Source organism: Phyllostomus hastatus, unplaced genomic scaffold (assembly GCF_019186645.2).
Source record: "Phyllostomus hastatus isolate PE091 unplaced genomic scaffold, TTU_PhHast_1.1 phas_scaffold_501, whole genome shotgun sequence".
In the NCBI taxonomy this organism is placed as follows: domain Eukaryota; kingdom Metazoa; phylum Chordata; class Mammalia; order Chiroptera; family Phyllostomidae; genus Phyllostomus; species Phyllostomus hastatus.
In genome coordinates this window covers 71,816,473-71,835,963 of record NW_025334033.1, presented here as the reverse complement: position 1 = coordinate 71,835,963, position 19,491 = coordinate 71,816,473, and positions in this window count along the sequence as shown.

The following is a 19,491-nucleotide window of genomic DNA, read 5'->3' as shown; positions in this document are numbered from 1 at the left end:
CCGTTGCTGCTTCGGCGTCGCCTCGCGCGACTCCTCCTGCGGTCGGGGCGGCAGGTGCACCGGCGTCTGGGGGTGCCCCCGCTTTTGCTCCCAGGCTGCGGATTGCCTTTTTCGCTCACTTTTAACACCAAAGGGGGCCTTTCATTGTTTGACCTGGGGGTGGGGAGACCCGCACGCGTGAAACTGTGGGGAAGGGGACAGGCCACGCACAGCGACACGCGGCGGAGGGCACGCCGGACCGCCGCCCGGGCGCCCGCACGCACAGCCGGACGCGGACAGGCGGTGCCTAGGGCGGACGCTCGTGCGCTCGGCGGCGGCCGCGGGAAACTCGGCCGCGTGGCGGAGTGGACAGCCGCGGGGAGAGGTGCGGACAGGGGCCGGGCTCCGCGCGGGCTCGGGGGTGGCTGAAGCCTGGGGGTCCGGGCCTGGGCTCCTCGTGGGAGTGGAAGCTGCGGCTCGGCTGCCGCGGGCGGCCTGGTTCCGGGGGACCCAGGACGGAGCGGGAGGGACGCGGCGGCGGGAGGCGCGGGCGCCGGAGCCGAGGAAGCTCCAGGGGCCGGGCCTCGCCTGCCTGCCTGCCGGGGGCCGCCGCTGCGCCAGGTGCGCCAGGGACGCGGCTCCTTCTGGGAAGTGGAGGTGGAGCTGACGCAGGACACCACACCGGTCTCGGGCGCACGACGTCGTGGCGTGGCAGCTGCTTCGGTTGTCTCGCCCGTGACCCGGAGACCTGACGTTCAGGGTTGGTGGAACCCCGCTTGCGGCTTCCCGGGGGCCAGGGCCTGATGCGGGGCCCCGAGGACGGGGGGCCCCGCCTCCCCGGGCATCTGTCTCCTGGGGTGACTCACGGTGAGCCCCGCGGCCCATCCCGGGGTCACAGGGCACGCGGGCGGGGCGGGCTTGTGGTCCCACACCTCCGTCCAGGCGCGCGAGCCCGGGCGCTGCAGAGCCTCGCCTTTCCCGGCTGGCCCGCTCGGAGGAAGCCTTTGTCGGAAGTCCCCGCGCCCCGCGTTTGCGGCTCCGGTTCTGGGGCCCCTCGCGCCCCAGCGCCCGCCCGTCTCGCCCCGAGGGGGCCTTTCCCCGCCCCGGGTCCTCGCACCTCGGAACGGGCTGTGGGCTCCTGCGACCCAGCCCGCGGGGGCCGGCTCAGACTCCGCCCCCAATCAGACTCCGCCCCCGGTTAGGCTCCACCCCCAATCAGACTCCGCCCCGGTTAGACTCCGCCCCCCAGACTCCGCCCCCCCTCAAACTCCGCCCCCGTTAGACTCCGCCCCTGGTCAGACTCCGCCCCCGTCATACTCCACCCCCCCCCGTCAGACTCTGCCCCCGCGCAGACCCCGCCGCGCTCAGACTCCGCCCCCGCGCAGACTCCGCCCCCGGTTAGGCTCCGCCCCCGCGAGGGCTCCGCCCCCGGTTAGACTCCGCGGAGCCCGTGGATTGGCTGGAGGCCACTGGACATCTCGGTTCCGTCGGCCCCGCCCCCAGCCGCGCCCACGGGCTCCGCCCCCCCGGGAGCAGCCCTTCCCCACTCCCCTCAGCCGTGGGTCTGGGGCGGGTCGGAGGTGGGGGGGCCGCGGGCCGAGTGCCAGGCGGCGAGCTGGAGGGCGAGGCCGGGTGCCCGAGGCCCAGGCCCGGGAGGCGCTGCCCACGGAGGAGGCCACTGCGGAGCGCTGGGCGGGCTCGCCCCACGCCCCTCCACGGCCCGTCCTCTCCCGCCCCACCCCTCTCCGGCCCCCCACGTGGGTCCTTGTTGGGGAGGGAGAGGGGAGGACCAGGGCCCGACGAGGCCCAAACCCTGGCATCCCCGAGAGGCCGCGCCCCCAGCCCCCAGCCCTGCCCCCGGGGCCCGGTCCCGTGGCCAAAGACCCCCAGAAACGCGAGCGGCAGCCGGCCTCCCCTGTTGTCACGGTAACGCGGAGGGGGACAGTTTCGTGCGAGGCGTCTGCTGATGGTCCCTGCCGGACGCAGGGCCGGACCGGGAGGCCGCGCGGACGCCCCTCCCGTCTGCTGGGGACCGTGCCGCACCCGTGTTGGCCTCGCGCGTGGGCTTCCGCCTGCCCGCTCGGTCCGAAGATGGACGGGTCCCATCAGCCGCTGTCACGGGACGGCTTTGCTGGTCTCCTTCCCGTCGTGGAGGGGGTCAAGGCCGCAGGGGTCGGGCTGAGAGTGGGGGCGGGGCGGGCAGAGAGCCCATCACCGAACCCCCGGCTGCAGGGCGCGGGGGGCGTCCTCCCGCTGACCCCTCCCCACTGACGGGAAGGACAGCGCGGGCAGTGGGGGCGGAGATGGACTGAGCAGGCTGGGGAGCTGCCGGGGCTGCTGGTCAGGGGGCGGGGTGGGGGCAGTGGCCTGGGGCAGATCCCCAGGGTCAGGCACACTGGCCACAGGGGCACTTTGATCTCAGCCCTCGAGGCCTGCTGACCGGGGAGAAGCATGTTCACCTCGTTCTCGGGGTGGGGCGCAGCTCTGGGAGCAGGCGGTGCCCCAGGGCAGCGGCCGGCGGGTCTGCACTTCCTCCTCGTCGTGACCCCGTGGGACCCCGGGGGACCCCGTGGGACCCGGGGCCAGGCCATCCTCCCCCACCCGGGTGCGGGCGTGGACGCCAGGGCGCCCCCGAGGGCTGGGGTCCGAGTGTCGAGGGTGGGCGCGCCCCTGAGGGGTCCTGGTGGGAGGGTGCTGCGGCGGGGAAGCGTGGAGTCTGTCTGGGACGTGCAGGACCCGCGGGGCCCTCGGCCGTGTGTGGAGCCCAGCCGGCAGCCAGGGCCCCTCCTCTGGCTTTTGGACAAGGCTTCCTGGGGGCCAGCGGTGAGGGCAATGACCTGACGTGGCCGAGGTGACCTTGACCTGCTGACATGGAGGCTGCCGTGAGAGAGAGAGAGAGAGAGGGAGAGGGAGGGAGGGAGAGGGAGGCAGGCTGCTCCGGCCGGGGCGGGGCAGGGGCCAGGAGGAAAGGGGCCTACACTGGGGACAGCTGCTCCCCCCGCCCCCACGGGCTCTGTGACAGGTGACGTGATGAGTCTGGGGTCCAGGGAGGGGTCTGGAGGGGACACGCTCGGGAGTCGTCAGGGTCCGACAGCGCTGAGGGCCAGGGACTGGGTGGGTCCCCAGGGTGGGGTGCAGGGGGGTGCAGTCGCAGACCACCCCTGGGCGGGGCAGAGAGGGAACAGCGACGGGGCTGGGTCCAGGGGCTGGGGACAAGGTGGGGGTGGGTGGAGGGGACACGGCCGCTGTGGCACAGGGAGAGGAAGGTGTGGTGGGTGAGGGCGGAGCCCCTTGACGGGGGCCAGGTCTGGGCAGCGGGCAGGTCGGGGCCGGTGCCGATGGGGGAGTGTGTGCGGGTGAGCAGACCATGGGAGGGGCACCTGGGGTGGGGGTGTCCTCAGAGTCTCACCTCCCGAGCCACATCCTCGGGTTTCAGACTGTTCCCCACAGGAGGGGCCGTGGCCTGGCAGGGAAAACTGGGGGTGGTGGGGGAGGTCTGCCAGGCTCCCCAGGACTCAAGGTCAGGTGAGGGCTGAGGGTGGGGGCTGCAGCCCTGACGGCCCACCCACCCCCAGGCAGGGGTCGCCTTCTCTGTGTCAGGGGTGGCCGTGGTGCGGGGTCCAGCTGGGCCTCCGTGAGTCCCCTGCCAGCTGTCAGGGGTGCAGGGGGTCCCTCGTGCCCAGACCCACCACTGTTTGTCCTTACGGACACTGGCTGAGACACCCTGCCAACACCACCCCCGCTGCGCCCAGGTCCCCGCTGCGCCCAGGCCCCCGCTGCGCCCAGGATCATCGATGCGAGAGAAGCATCAGCTGCTTGCCTCCTGTACGTGCCCAGACTGGGAATCAAACCGGCAACCCAGGCATGTGCTCTGACTGGGAATCGAACCTGCCACCTTTCAGTTCCGGGAGGACGCCCCAACCCACTGGGAGCCCGGCCCGGTGAGCTCCAGAATGCTGCCCAGAGTCTTTGCCTGAGTGCGAGGGCCCCGTGCGTGCGGCAGAACTCCAGGGTGACAGTGTCGGAGGGCCGCCAGGGGGCCGACTGCCAGGGGTCCCACGGGCCGGGCCCCTTGGACATCCCCTCCAGCGGGACGGGGAGAACTCGCCGCGTACTCGGCACTCGGCGGGCTCCTGCCCCGGTCCCGGGCCGAGCTGACGCCGGAGGGAGGGCTGCGCGGACCTGCCCCCCGCCATCGAACAAGCCTCCGAGGCCAGAGGGGGCTGAGCGGAGCCCCGGCCTCCCACGCTCCTCGAAGGGATGGACTAGAACCCGCAGCCCACGGGGCGGCATCCGGTGTCCTGTCCAGCACTCACCACCAGCGCCGGGGGGCCGGCCAGACCTGGGGCGGTGGGGCGTGCAGACCGGAGAGAAGTCGGTGCGTAGACGCAGACCCGGAGCGAGGGCGACGCCCACGGGGGCAGCGGGGGCGGTCAGAGCGCTGGTCACTCACAGGCTCTGGACGCTCGGGCTCACAGGGGAGGCGCGAGGAGCGAGGGGAGTGGGACCCGGGGGCTCCGGCCGGAACGGGCACTGAGGATGGTTAGTGCCCCACGGGCAGGACCCGACGCCGCAGGAGCACCCTCGGCCCGAGTCGGGGCTCAGGGCGGGCGCTGGCCGCACCCAGCCCGTGGGGCTGAGGGTCCTGGACGCGCAGCCCCAGCCGGGGCCGCCTGGCCCACAGCGGCTGACATATGGTCCACCTGGCCCTCCGCAGAGGACCTGGGCCGGCCCCGGTCTCACACTGGTGGCCCTGTCCCACTGTGGACCGCAGAGCAAGCCCGTCCCCACAGATGGCGTCGCACGCCCACGGGCTCTGTGTGGCTCCGGATCAGCAGGGCACGGCGTGTGACCCTCGCTCACACATGGCCCCGGGTCACGCTGCGGCAGGGTGGGGACGGGGGGAGAACACTGTCCCTGTGTCCCCACGAAGACACGCGCCCTGCCAGCAGGGACGTCGGCCTCGCCCCTGCCCTCGGCCATCGGCGCGGAGACGAGGTCGGTGCTGGGAGGACCCACCGCTCGGCGGGGTCGCACCCCGGGGCCCGGCTCTGGGCGGAAATCCTCGCCCGTCCCTCAGCAGCGGTGCTTCCTCCTCCGCGCCCCCTGCCCCCCTTCCCCGGGTTCCAGCCGACACGGGTGCTCGGGGGAGCTGTGAGGGTGAGTGCAGACGAACTACTGGGGGCCGGCCGGCGGATGGACGGGGTGAAGAAAGCTCGGGGGGAGAGGCTGCCACCACCTCATCGGGCCTTCAGACGGCGTCCCCCACGCCCTGGTCTCGGCCCCGAGAACCCGGCGCGCCGACCGGACCGGCCATCTGGAACTCAGAAGCCGTGTCCCCGGAGCACAGCATCCGCCCCCCGCCCCCCCGCCAGATGTCCGGGCTGCGGAGAGGCACCCGGTGTCCCTGGCTCTGCTTCAAGGACGATCTGCAGTGAGGAGCGCGGGCGCCCACCGGGCTCCGCAGCGGCGGGTGAGCGGGGGCCCGGCCTGCAAGGCAGGCGCCCCTGCAGACCCCGTCCGGGCTGGTGCCCTGTCCCCCGGGGGCAGCAGAGGCGGGCCCCCCGCCTCTTCAGAGCCACGCTGCAGGGATTCGTGCTTGGTCACGGGGGCTCTGGCCACCTCTGCCACTCAAACCAGCGGCCTGCAGGCAGATACACGTCTGCAGTCTAGACACCTGAGACAGACAGACGGCTTGGGGGGGGGTGCTGGGAGGGGCCAGGGCAAGGGGATCAGGAAGCGAGGTCTCATGTTCTAGAACACAGGGTGTGGGTGGGGCTGCAGCTGCTCACCAGCCCGAGGGCAGCGCCCAGAGGGGCTCAAGCTGAGAGGGAGAAGGTAGGGACCTGCTGTGGGGCAGGGCCTGGGGCAGAGCAGAAGCCCCCGGTGCCGTCTGGGGCCGCGGAGGAGCCACCCAAGGAGTCCCGGCTGCGGGCAGCCCCGGACGGGGGGTGGGAACCTCCAGGCACCTCCAGCCCTTGGCAGGGACGGCGGAGGCCCGGGGCATCTGGCACAGAAGCGTGGCCGCTGCTGGCAGGGAGCACCCCAGGGTGTGCTGAAGGGACACGGGTGGGCCCTGCAAGCCCCAAGCCCTGGGCCTCCGGAGCCCCCACCCCCAGGTTAGCCCGGACCCAGCCGGACCCCTGCCTGCAGCCACGGTCCCCCGGGGGCTGGCCCGTGGCCCCCATCCCCATCGGGGCAGAGCCCAGACCCTCTGGCAAGCTTCAAGTCTCCGTTTTAATTAGTCTCTCTTATTTTCAAACTTTAATTATAGAATAAGTGGCACTAAAAAACCAACATTAAATTTTAAGCTTTTGTAATAATAGCGTTTATTACATTTTGATGACTTTGTAACTATGATTTTTTATTATTCGATCCATGTTCTTTTTATGATGGCACAGCGAGTGCTTTAGTATCTAGTTACGGCGCTGGGCGACTCTGACGTGCGGCCGCGGTCCCGGGCGCTCTGACGGGCTGTGGGCCAGTCGTCCTGCGCCACAACCCACCGAGGTGCCCTTGCGCAGCTGGTCAGACCATGTCTGCGAGGGCACCGTGAGCTGGCCAGGGCACACCCCGCGGTTCCCAGGGGCTGCGCCGCTAACTCTGAGCTGCGTCCACTCCGCCCGTCCACTGCCTGCAGAGTCAGCAGCTCTGCTGGCCTCCCTCCCGCAGGGAAGGCTGCTGGGCCTCGGGTCTGGACACCTGGGCTGGGAGGACCCCTGGGCTGGGAGGACCCCTGCAGGAAACTGGAGACTTCTGGTCGGACCATTTTTCTTTCCAGACCACCCCCACGGAGCTCCTGGCCGCTCTTCTCGGGGCAGAGGCTGCTGTGGGGCACCCTGTGGGGGGGCCTGGGCAGGGTAGGGGGCCGCTCCCCCATCACCCTCCCTCCCATCTGGCCTCAGGACCTGGGTTGAGAGCTCCCAGGGGCAGAGGGCAGGCCCTGGACCCCTAGGGAGAACGAATTCTAAGTATTCCTGTGGCTGGGGGTTAGGGGTCCCCCCTCCTGCGCCCTGGACCGGCCCCTGCTCTGGTCTCCACGTGGGAGGGTCTCCACCACACACACTTGGATAATGGCCTCGCTGTCCTGCCGGGGTTGGTCCAGGGAGCCGCCCGGGTCGGGGCAGCGTGGGGATGACCAGTGTTTCAGGAGGGGCGGCGGTGGGCGGCAGCATCGAGGGGTCGGAGGGCGAGCGCGGCCTGGCAGGTCGTGCTCCAGGAGCGCCCGGCGGCAGGGAATGTCCTCAGGGAACCGCCTCCCAGCAGACCTTGGGAGACGCTGTGCCGCCTTGGGAGGGACTCAGCTCCAGCCCCCTCTGGCGCCGCGCCCAGGTGAGCAGAGACACAGGGGCTCCCTTCCCCGTGAAGGACACAGCCACCAGCGCGTCAGACCCCCTCCCCGGGGCCGGAGTCGGCGCGGACGTCCTGGCTGCGTCACAGACGAGAGGAGGACGGGGGTGAGGACAGGGAAGGGGGCACGGGGCGTCCTCCACGCAGACGAGCCAACTCTCTGCGCAGGACACTGTCCGGTTCTGTGGGCAGCCGCGGGAGGCCGGTCTGAGGGCACCTGAGAGTCCCCAGCACGGCTGGCTCCCCGAGGGACAACGCACCGAGAACCCGAGTTCAAGACCAGCCTCCGGGCGGGAGGGGGCGCCGGCTGTGAACTCAGCGACACGTGACTGTCATCCGGCGCCTACGAGGGGAGCTCCCGCCAGTCCACGGGACAACACGAGGAAAGAACCGTCTGGAACACCCGCCCGGGTCTGAACGCCAGCTGCCTGCGGAGGGGGCGGAGCTGCCCGTGGCCCGGCAACCGGGGACACCGAGCTCAGCAGCGGCCCCACCACCATCACGTTTGCAAGGACTCGGGGCCCCCCCAGGGCCGCCGCGCTGGCTGTGGGCGCCCGGTGCGCAGCTGAGGCTCTCGGGCGGGGGCACCCCTCCCGGGGGAGGCGGAGCTGAGGCCCCTGCGCCCGCAGGTCCCTCCGTCCTCCTGGACTCCGGAGACCCTGCTGCGCTGTGCACAGGACGGGCCGGTGTGCGCGGCCCGTTTGTTGCACGCGGAGCTGGAGGCCGCGTGCGCGAAGTGTTGTTTCTTTGCCGGAACAGCGGGTCTGTGGCGGCGAAGACGGAAGCTCGGCGGCGGAGCACGCTGCCGCGGAGGAGGGGGTCAGCGGCCCGGGGCCCGGGGCCCGTTAACATCCTGGTTGGCGGCCCGACCCGCGCTGGCACCGGCTCACGTCTGTCGGGCCGGGGTGGGCACAGACCGCCCCGGGTAACGTCCGCACCCCCCCCCCCACACACACACACGCTGGGAGAGAGCACAGGGACGGCGGGGCGGGGCGGGGCGGGGGGAAGGGGGGAGGTGGAAACCGGGCAGAAAGAGGAGAGAAAGCCGGCGGAGAGCATACTGGAGCGGGACCGCGCGGCGGAGGGGGGGGGGAGGGGGGAGGGGCCGCTTCCGAAGGGCAGGCGGGGAGGCCGCCGCGTGCAGCCTCAAGGACGCGCGTTCACTCGACAGACAATAACGGAACACCTGCCCGGGCCGGCCGGGGCCGGAGACGCCCCTCCCCCCCGCACACAGGCACCCGGCGACGGCACCGCAAGGGCCAGGCGGAGCTGCCGAGTGTGCTGCGGGGGAGGGGGCGGGCTGCGTGTGGGGCCGCGCCCCAGCCGAGCCTGGGCCCAGGGCTGGGGGGTCGCCGTGCCGGGGGGAGCGGGGCGGCCAGGGCCCGAGTCAGCAGGCCGTGCGGCCCCCCCGGCAGACGTGGGCCGGGAGGCCTCGGCACAGCCAGAAGGGGCGTCTCTGCTCTCTCAGACCGGACAGGGCGGTGGCGCGGCCTGGACCTGAGGCTCGGCTGTGGGTGGAGGGTGAACCTCCCGGGAGCTGAGCGTGGGGGGGGCGGGACAGGTGGCCCTGAGATGCCCCGAGACACCCAGGCGGCCGCTCAGCGTTGGCGGAGGCGCAGCGGGCGCGCGGCCAGGGAAGAGGGACGCAGGGAGGGAGGAGGGCGAGGGGTCACTGCGCTGGGAGGGAAGGGACCGCGTGGAGCAGGCGTGCGGACTGTGCGGACCCAGCAGGCGCAGCGTGCCCTCCAGGGTGGGCGGTGGAGGGGGGAGAAGAATTAGGGGCAGAAAAGCTGCAGGCGGCAGCGGCCCTCGCTGGGCCAGGACGGCCGAGGCGCTCCAGGCGGGAACCCCGGTCTGCATGGGGAAGCACACGGGGGGTGGAGGAGGGGCTAGGGGCGGGGACAGCCAGGAGCCCGAAATGCGGAAGCTGGGACCCCCCAACCTGCAGTCTCAGGAGCCGCCTCTGCCCTCGGTGGGCGGGGCCGGCGGACCACGAGGCCCGGGCGTGGGGGTGGGGCGATGCCTGCCCGGGCCCCCGGGAGACCCGCTCCGGTCCTCTGTCCTCGCTGCTGGGGGAAGCCTCGGGCAGCAGATGCAGGGCGGACGTCCAGCTGCCCACTCAGCCCACGGACGCACGGGCAGGGGAGGCAGGGGCTGTGGTCGGCGCGGCCCAGACCAGACGCGGCGCCCTGATGGCGCCAGCAGCCCAGGAAGCTCGCGCTCGGGGGACGTGCTGCGTGACCGCCGGAGCCGAATCTCGGCCTCTCCAGGGGCTCCACCTTGCTGCTTCCGCGGCGCTCGAAGGAAACCCATCCGCCGGCGTTTTCCTACCGGGACCTTCCCCGGGGCTCCCCAGGGCGGGGCCGGCGGCTCAGGGGCTCCTGTCTCATCGTCCGCGCCCCCACCCGGCCCTGCCGGCCTCTCCTCCACCCGCCCGGGGCTTGGGTTGTAGTTCCGTCCCAGTTTAATCAGTTTCCAACTCCACTCGATCGCGCCGAGTTCCAGGCGACTTCGTCCCGTCCGGACTCGTGTTCAGTCCGGCCTGACTCCACTCCCCTTCGACCCCGCGCGATCCCAGGCCCGGTTTCCCGGCTTCGCCGTCTGAGCAGCGGCCACGCGGCCAGGAGCAGCAGGGGGTGTGGGGGCCAGGCAGCCCCGGCCACTGCGGCGCCGCGCCCCGGCGATGCACGCCGGCTCCCCACGCACATCGCAGGGCGGAGAGGTGTGCAGGCGCCTGGGCCTCCAGGAGACACGCGTGAACTCATGGAACCACTTTCCCCTCCGCAGTCTGCGGCCTGCCGTGCGCCATGTGCCCTGGGAGCTTCCGAGGGGACAGATGCACAAAGGGCGTCTAGAAATTTCCACTCGTTCCGGGCGGACCGCTGCTGCGGGCCGGTTGTGGGCCGGGGTCAGGGCTGCAGCGTCTCCTCCCGAGCTGGGTCTCCGGGTGCCGCCAGTTTGTGTGGGTCCCGCGCTGGGTCCCGGCTTCCACGGGCCGCCCGGCAGCGCCGTGGTCTGGCCGCCTCCCGAGGGCGCTCAGCTCTCAGTAAACCACCGCAGCGTTCCCGGTCCAGCCGGTGCCGCGGCCGGCGAGCCACCCGCACGTGTGCGACGTAACTCCGGGGTCGGAACCACGCAGAGGGCAGAGCGGCGCTTTGTCGGAGTTTCGTGGCGAGCGTTCCTGAGCACCGGGGTAACGCCCTCTCCGGGGACACGTCGACGGTCCCTCCGGGGAGGCGCCGAAGAGCAAGACAAACGGAGAAACCGTCACGGTTCCCCGCCTTCCGGACGACCCGGCTCCACGCAGCTGCGAGGACGCCCCAGGCTGATGCTGGGGGTCCCGGACGCAGGGACGCGCGAGGACGCAGATTTCCTTCGTCTTGTCTGCGAGCCGGCACGGAGGGTTCACCCGCTGATCGCCCCGGACCCGCCCCACGCACGCAGAGGCCCGGGGCCCGGAATCCACTCAGCGGCCAGTTCCCGCCTCAGCCCCGGCCCCAGGACCGGGGAGCGACCCTCTCGGTAATTTACAAAGGCCGTTGAATTTTATAGGAAGTGTTTTTCAAGCCAAGCTGGATCCTAAACAATAATGACTTTTTAATGTGGCTCCGTGATTACATTGTCACAGTGAAATACGGGGTCTCCGGCCGCCCCCGGATGAGCCGGCTGAGCGACTCGAGGCGCAGACCGGCGGGCCCAGCGACTCAGTCCCCACAAATCAGCCTCCTTGCTGCGTGGCCTGGCCGGCGAGGCCCGGGGCCGACTGTGGCGGCTGAAACTTCCGAGGACAATCTGTAAACAAGGCCTTCCGCTGGCTCCAGAGCCGTGGCCACAGAGGCCACCCCTCCATAGGGGGTGGTCACCTCGGGCGACCCTGGTCCGGGGCCACCAGCTCCTGCGGCTGCTTACGAGGATGTGACTGAAGACAGTGGACCCTGGGTGAGCCACTCGGGGAGAGCTCCGTGGCCCACGTGGACAGTGGCTGCCGTGCTGGGCAGCTCGGACAGAGAGCATGCCTGTCATCATGAGCACATTGTGCTGGGCTTTGTGCTGGGCGTGTGGGGACAGGTGTGGGGGCAGGAGCGGGGCTGCCCCTGAGACAGTCGGACAGGCTCTCTCCCACATTCTTTCCCCTGTTCTCTGGGCTCCGAGTCCTGCCAGGAGGGACCCAGAGGTCCCCCAGCCCCGCACTCGGGGGTCCTATTCACCCTGTTTCTGAACTGCCCGGTGACCCTACGTGGGCGCCTGAATGCCGGCAATGACCCAGCACTGCCTGAGGTGCCCAGGACAGGTGCCCCTCCCTCCTCCAGCCCGGAGGGAGCCCCCGGTGCCCAGATGGCCCCCAGAGCCGGCCAACAGCAGCTGCAGCCCTGGGGAGTCACCGTGGCCCCCCTTATAGACGAACAGGGACCCCAGGAGGCTGCAGCTCCGTGAGTGCCAGGCAGGGCGGGGGGCAGTCCTCCTGAGCCCCAATCGCCTGCTTTCTGTGCCTCCTCCCAGTGGGTGGGGGCGGGGCGGTTTGGGGAGGGGACCGGGCGGCCCTCAGTCCGGCAGAGCGCGGCAGGGCCCACGGCCAACAGCAAGGCCCCTCCTTCCTCGTCCCGGTCGAGGCTCTCGTCCATCTTGTAGGGTTGGAACCTGAGGCCTGGAGCTGGGGTCACCGGGCTGGCGCTGCCCCAGCCACACAGGTGGGCGCTGGCTGGGATCCCGCCTGTGCCCCCCAGGAGAGTGGGTGAGCGGAGGGGGGGCCCTGGCGGCACGGGCCCCCTGAGCAGGCGAGGCGAGCTGACCGCCCGCAGGCCGACGCCCGGCCCCGAGAACGGGGCGGCTCTCCGAGCCCCTTCTTGTGTTTAACACGAGCGTGTCCTCGCCACCACGGGACCGTTTTCGGGAGGAAAAAGGCTCCTCAAAGCCTTAATGTCTCCTCCTTAGAAAAGAGAAAGGGGAGTCAGTCCGGAGCCAAACCGGCCCCCGCGGAGCCAGCGGAGGAGAGACGGCCCAGTCGGGGGACAGCAGACCCCACTCTCGGTGGGGGGGGGGGGCGGTGGCGGTGGTGGCGGCGGCGGCGAGACGGGGGCGTGTCGGAGATGAGCTCACGATGCCCGGAAGCCCGGTCCACGCGGCGCAGTGCGACCTCGCGAACGGCCCTCCTTAAAGTCCACTGGCGAGCGTTGCGTCACAAAAGCAAATGAACTCCCCCCCGTCTGCAGATAAACAGTTTTCTCCCCACACCTACATGGGGGGCATTCACGTAACGGATAATGACCTAAATTAGGGGTTAAACCCAATTACTCTCGATTCCTGTTTCCCAGGAGGGCCCCTGGCTGCCTCGCCGTGTGGGGGGGGTCTCTCCATGTACCTGGCCCCCGGCCGGGCCGCCCACGGCGCCCCTGGCACCCCTGCGCCTGTCTGTCCTCCCCGTGCCCGCCGGCGAGGGCGGCTTTGCATCGGCTGGACGGCCGGCCACGCCCGGAGCCGCCCGCGGCAAACGCTTCGCCCGCGGGGATCTCCCTTCGCCATGCGCTGTGCCCGGGCAGTCGGGGGCCCTGGGTCCTGCCCGGGCCCTGCAGTGCGCTGCTGTGACACAGTCAACTGTCCCCCGGCCCTGGAGGGGGCTCCGTCTGCAAACACCCGCCGTCACAGCTGCCCCCTCGGCCAGGGGCTCCCCCGTTAGCGACCCCGTGCCTCTGGGAAAGGGGGTGTGTGTCTTCGTCTTCTTGTTCGAGCAGCTCGAGGGACCCCACAAGTGGGGGAGGGGGGCGGGGCTGACGTCCATGGTGTCCTGGAGGCTGGCGGTCCGAGGCCAAGGTGCAGTGGACTCAGTGTCCAGGGACGCCCTGCGCCTTGGCCTCACCTGGTGGGGGGCAGGGAGCCTGCTGGAGCCCCTCCTACCAGGGCAGCAGTCCCACTCAGGGGGGCCCCACCCCGGACCTCACCGCCTCCCAAAGGGCCCCCCGCCTCCCGCCAGCACCCCGGGGGTCAGGGACCAACGTGCGGGTTTGGGAACAGGCGGACACTCAGCCCGGAGCTGTCCGTGTTTCTCGGACTCGAGCAGCAGACGACTGTTTAAAAACCGGGCGCCCAAACGCCACTCTGCGTGCCAACGTAACCGCGAACACGGCGCCCACGGGGCCGCAGGGCGCCACTCAGCGGGTGGTCGGGCGGGGTGCGGCAGGGAGCGTCCTTCACCGGGGATTCTCTGAGCCTGTACGACCGGCGGGCACTGGATCCCACTCGCCCCGCACAGCCCACGGCCCCACCCTGAGGTTGGAACAGTCCAGGAAGGCTGCCTGGAGGAGTTGGCCTTCTTGGCCCAGCTCAGTGGCGGCTGACAGGGACAGCCAGGCTCCCGCCTGGGCCTGCACCCCGTGACCCACATCTTTGGGGCAGCCTCCCTGCCGGTGCAGACGGCACGGGTGCACCCCCTGGGCCCTGCCCCTCCCAGACAGGCCCTGGACTCTGCATTTTGTTTGTTTGATGAACCCGCCGATGTTCAAAAAAGGAATTAATTTTACTTTTCCCTTCAAGCAGTTGTTAGAAAAGCTTTTAATGAACCCAGTAAAGCCCAACTAATTATCCCAATGGCATTTCACTCTAAATAAAACTGACAGAAGCCACGGACAGGATGCGTATAATTCTCCTTAGTTTATTAAAACCCATTTATCACATTTTATCCTGGAGGAAATGGAGCCTATTAGTGTGATAATTTAACTAATATTTCCTCACCGCATCTAATATTTAAGGGGAGTTTACTGATATTAGAGTCGCAATGCATCTCGCGGAGATGACGCTGCATCCCAATTACTCTTCTGGGGAGGAGGTCCAGACCGACCGCCCACGTGCTCTGATGGGAAAGACCCCCCCTCGCTTCAGTGGGGTCGGCACTGGTGCCGCTCGGGGACGGGCATGGCCTGGGGGTGCGGCCCCACGGGGTCCCCGCTCCCGTCCACGCCCTGGAGGACCGCGCTGACCCCGAGTGCCTGTTCCCGGAGCCCCCGGAGTGGCCAGGAGTGTCCCTCCCTGTTTGTTTTCAACCCAGACCCACATTCCGCCCAAAATCGGGTTTGAAGATCCAGCTTTCCACACACGTGCTGCTCTGCGGTCGTCGTCCCAGGTCACAGAGCGTCACCGGCCCCGCGGGGGGACAGTCGAGGTCGTCCCTGAGTGCCCCCGGCTTCGGGGTGAGCTCCGCGTCGGCAGCGCCCTCACCTGCGTGCGTGTGCCTGCAGCCCCCAGGGACTCCCGGCACCCGGTCACGTCAGGCGAGGAGCACGGGGCAGCGTGAGGGGACGTTGGAGCTCTCGGCCGCACAGAGGGCCAAGCAGCCCCCCGGCCCCATGACCGTGGGTGGGTCTGGGGGACGTCTGACCGCGCTCTTTACAAGGACAAGCACACGGAGGAGCACACGGATGAGCACACGGACGGGCACACGGATGAGCACACGATGAGCACACGAACAAGTACACGGAGGTGCATGCAGACGAGCACTCAAAGGAGCACACGGAGGAGCACACGGAGGTGCACACGGACGAGCACACGGAGGAGTGCACACAGAGAGGACGCGCACAGGCGGTGGGTCTCGGTCCGCGCACCGGATCGCACTGGGTCAGGGCCCCACCGCGTGCGGGTCCCCGGCGGCGGGAGGGGGCGACCCGGGCACTTCCACCGCCTCGGTCCCCGTGCACATACGAGCGGGTCCCTCCCTGCTCACGTGGGCTCCCCCAGCTCGGCCGGTGGCCTCGATCTTCCCCGCGCAGGCCCCGCGGGTGTCTCTGTCGGCCCCCCCCCCGCACTGCGTTCTCGCCGCTGCGGCCGGGACGGCTCATTCCCGACGGCGCCACGGGGCAGCCGTGGACTCGCAGGGGGCTGGGCTCCCGCAGTCTCTCTGAACGCGCATCCACACTGCGTTTTTCTGGGGGTCGCCGCGCTGCCCCACGGTGCCGGCAGACCGAGTCCCTGCCTGTTTGTGGCTCCTCGACCTCACAGTGCCCTGTCTGGCGGGGGCCTGAGACGTGGGACGGACGTGCGCAGGGCCCCGTGTGCGGGGCCCTCGTCTTCCTCCGGGTTGCGACAGGCGCCCTCAGCGTCCCTCGGAGGGGGGCTCTGCCGCTCCCAGCCGGCGGAGAACCCTCACCCTGACGCACGCAGCGTTGGCAAGCATGAACCTGAGCCGCGCTTTTTCCGCTTTGATGAACGACAATGAATTACATTAGTGGTTTCAGTCCTGGAATGTGCTAGAAGAATCTTCCTCCAGGTTCCAGCTCCCCAAGGGCGGCATCTGTGTCCCGGAGTGTGTGCTCCCTTTGCTGGGAACGCTGGGTCCTGCAGACGAGGGGCAGCTGCCCAGGTGTCTGCCCAGCTGTGTGCCCGGCTGGCTGCCCAGCTGTGTGCCCAGGTGTCTGCCCAGCTGGTTGCCCAGGTGTCTGCCCAGGTGTCTGCCCGGCTGGCTGCCCAGGTGGCCTGAAGGCACTCCAGGAGGAGGCCGGAGCTGCAGGCAGGGCTGTCGGGAAGCATCACCTGCACGTTCAGACTTCATACCAACGTTCATGACCCAGAGGTCCACTTTTATTCCTGTTTGCCTCCGCAAACAATATTTGTGCGTCTAAAAGTTTTGTAAATGGTAAAATATGCAGGGTGCTTTTTTCACCCCACACCCAGTTTCTGAAATTTATCCACGGTGACGGACGTGAACGCTGCGTTTCTTCCGACCGCAGTGGGATGTTCCTCGGTGGGAGCAGGACTGGCCGGCGGATGGCCCCGCAAGGGATCCCCTGGGCCCTGCCCTCACCACTGCGGTCCCGGCAGCCCCTGCGCATGCCCGGTGCGGGACTCCACGTGCGGGGACTTCTGAGCGCTCAGCAGGCATCACCGCGTCATTATCACCCTTATTGATTATTGACAAGTCTCCGCGCGAGCGGAGCGTCTCCGCGGACTCACACGCCGGCCGGCCCGCAGCGACGCAGCGCCATGGCGGGAGATTCACGGCCGCGCGCGCGTCCCAGCTTGTTAATTTTTTACCCTCTAATGGGTGAAAAACGGCCTCTCGTTGCTCTAATTTGTGTTTCTCGCGTTGACAGTGCAGTCGAGCGTCTTTCCGCGGATTTACGGTGCATTGTTCCGCCGGTGTCCGCGGCGCCCGCCCCTCCCCCGCTCCCGACTGGTGGCCGGCCTCTGTCTCATTGATTTTCGGGAATTATTTATGGGTCTGGGGAGCCATTCTTTATTGTTCACACGGGCTGCAAATACATCCTCCCAGGCGGAGGCTGGTATTTCTTGCTTTATTGATGGTGTCTTTTGCTGAACAGAATTTTAAATTTTAATGCGTCGGCTACACGGAACTTGCGCTCAGGTCCTGAGGTGTCGGTGGGAGGTGCCGTGTTGTCTTTGGCGGTTCTGCATTTTGAGACGGAGGTTTTCTCCCACCTGTAATTCCTTTTTTTTGTTCCAGGACAGGAGGCACTTTTTTCTGCCATGTGGGTGCCACCGTCCCAGGGAGGGCCACGTCCCCCCGACACGTACCAACTTTGAGAGTACCCCGGCGGGTCCTGTCCCAGCTCTCTCCCCAGCACCGTGGTCTGTCTGTCTGTCTGTCTGTCTGCCTGTCCCCGAGCCGCCTCACAGCCGCAGGCTCACAAAACTAGTCTCGTTAGCCGGGAGGTGAGCTCCCCCCCTTGTCTTCAGGGGCCGTGGCCCTCGGGGGCCCTCTCCCCACGGCTCTCCTGTCCACGCAGACGCCCGCTCCGCAGACTCCGCTCACCCGTCCTCTCCGGGATCTCCGTGCGGTCCAGTCTCCTCACGCCCGGGAGCCTGGGACTCCACCGCGCTCTGGCCCAGACACTGCCTCCAGGCAGTCCACCACGGTGCCGCCGCACCTCCTGCCCCGCCCGTCTCCAGCCCACCGTTGCTTTGTACACTGTTCCACTCGGCTTTCCAGTTGCCGGGGGGGCGCTCCTCCCTCAGAGCTGGAAGGAGTGTGCCCTGCGATGTCCACATTGTATCGAAATGTCGTCTCTCCGTCTACCCGTGTTCAATGTAAAAATCAGCGAAGAGGCGAAGCAGGAAGGTTTAGTGATGCTTCCGCCCCTACAACATAAAGGTGGGGGCGTGGCCGCAGGCCTGCGGGCCAGGTGGCAGGGGCCGGGGCAGCCGCCTTTTCACCCTTGATAGGGGTGAGCCTCGCCTTTCTGTCCCCAACAAAGGAACTGGGAAGCGGGGGATTGGGCTGCGGCCCAGTGCTCCCTGGGACAAGGGGCAGGAAGGGGAGTGGCCAGGGGAGGGGAGGAGCTGCGGTGTGTATGTGTGTGTGGGGGGGCGTTGCTCCCCCCACCCCCCCATCCAGGGCTCAGTGCGGAGAGGGAGGGGGGAGAGCAGGTGCAGCCCATTTGGGAGTTCAGAGGAAGTGACCCTTGTCGGCACCTGTTCCCAGAGGCCACCTCACAGGCTCCGGACCTCCCTTTTCCCTCTGAGTGCTTCCCGGGGTGACAGGTAGCCCTCACCTGCCACCTGCCGGCTGCACCCGAAGCACAAAGTGGGCAGCCATCACGGCGCAGGTGTGTTGGGCCTACAGGGCTGGGGAGCCCCGGGGGGGCCCATTTCCTCGGCTCTGCATCTGGGAAAAGTGAAATCCCGAGTGGGGGGCGGGGCCAGGGTCATTCACAAAGGTCACGCGCAAAGGGGAGGCTGAACGCCGGAGCCCGGCGCAGTTTCCTCCGAAGCTCCGCCCCAGAAGGAAGGGCGCTGGCCCCGCCCACAGACGGCAAAGGGGTGACTCGCGTGCACGCGGGTGTGCCATGTGTGCACGATCACGGGAGTGTGCCCGTGTGAACCCATCCACGGGAGCGTGTGTGCATGCACACGAGTGTGCATGTGTGTGTGCCTGTGTGCCCACGTGCGCACACCCACGGGAGTGTGTGTTTGTGCGTGTTTCGTTCTACTCACAGCCATGTCCCGGCCTCACCCTGGGACCCTTTGGGGAGCTCCGTGCCCCAGGCCGGACAGCCTGCACCCCTGGAGGCCGGCGGCGGCGTGCGGAGACAGGGCGGGGCCCAAGAGCGCTTGCGCCTCAGCCGGGACCCAGAGAACAAAGGCGCCTGTTTGTCAGGGGGCGGGGCTGCCCCATCCCCACCCCCCAAATGCCTGCGGGGGCGGCTGCAGGATCCGCGACTGAGCACGGCGGGTTCTGACGTCCTTTGTGTCCTGGAATGTGGCTGTGCCGGGACAGACTGCCCGGTCCGCGCTCACGTGGGGAGCAGACCCAGGGCCGGGCCGGTGCAGCACGGACCCCGGCTCGTTGGTGTCCGGCGCCGAGCAAAACCCGCCGAGGGACCCCGACGTCCGTACCCCCAAGGTACCTGCGGGGCCCCTTTCGAGTGTGTTGAGTGGATGGGCGGGCGGGCGGGTGGACAGGGACGGCTGGGTGGACGCCGACTCGCCCCCCCCAGCTGGGACACCCAGGGCCCTCTGCCCTGCCCAGTGGTGGCACCTCAGGGTGGGAACGAACTTTTGAAACGAAGGCACTGCCTACTCCCCCAGCTACCAGCGGGTTCCGTGCCACTGAGCGTGGGGGGGGGGGCCCTGTCCCCGGGAGCAGCGCTGTGCGCCCGCCTGCCATCGGAATGGGCCTCGGAAGGGTCAGAGGGGCCGCCGGTCCCGAGGGCCTGGCTGGGGAGGGCCCGGGGAGGGAAGGGTGTGGAGTGAGGGGCAGGCCTTCGAGAGGGTGCTGATCAGAGCGGGGGGGGGGGGCGGGGGGAGGCGCTCAGGGGCTGGAGTGGACGTGCACCGTGGACGAGGCAGCCCAAGGGCGCCAGGGCCGCTGGGGGACGCAGCTTCCTGGAGGTCAAGGGCCTGTGGGGCAGGGACATGAAAGCTGGTGGGACCGCAGGGGCCTGCAGAAACCTTTGTGCATTCACTGGCCCATCCCCTCACTCACTCAGTCACTCACTCAGTCACTCACTCACTCATTCATTCACTCACTCATTCATTCACTAACCCACCCTCCCTGCGCACAGAGCAGAGAGACGATGTTTCCTGATGAGCCGTCCCCGCGGGCGTCCTGCTGGCTACACATGAGGACTCTGCTCTGACCACCACGTGCGGGCCGCCGCGACCACCCCATCACCCTGCAAGGGTGGGAGCCGGGGTCAGTGGGGGCCGGCTCCCCTC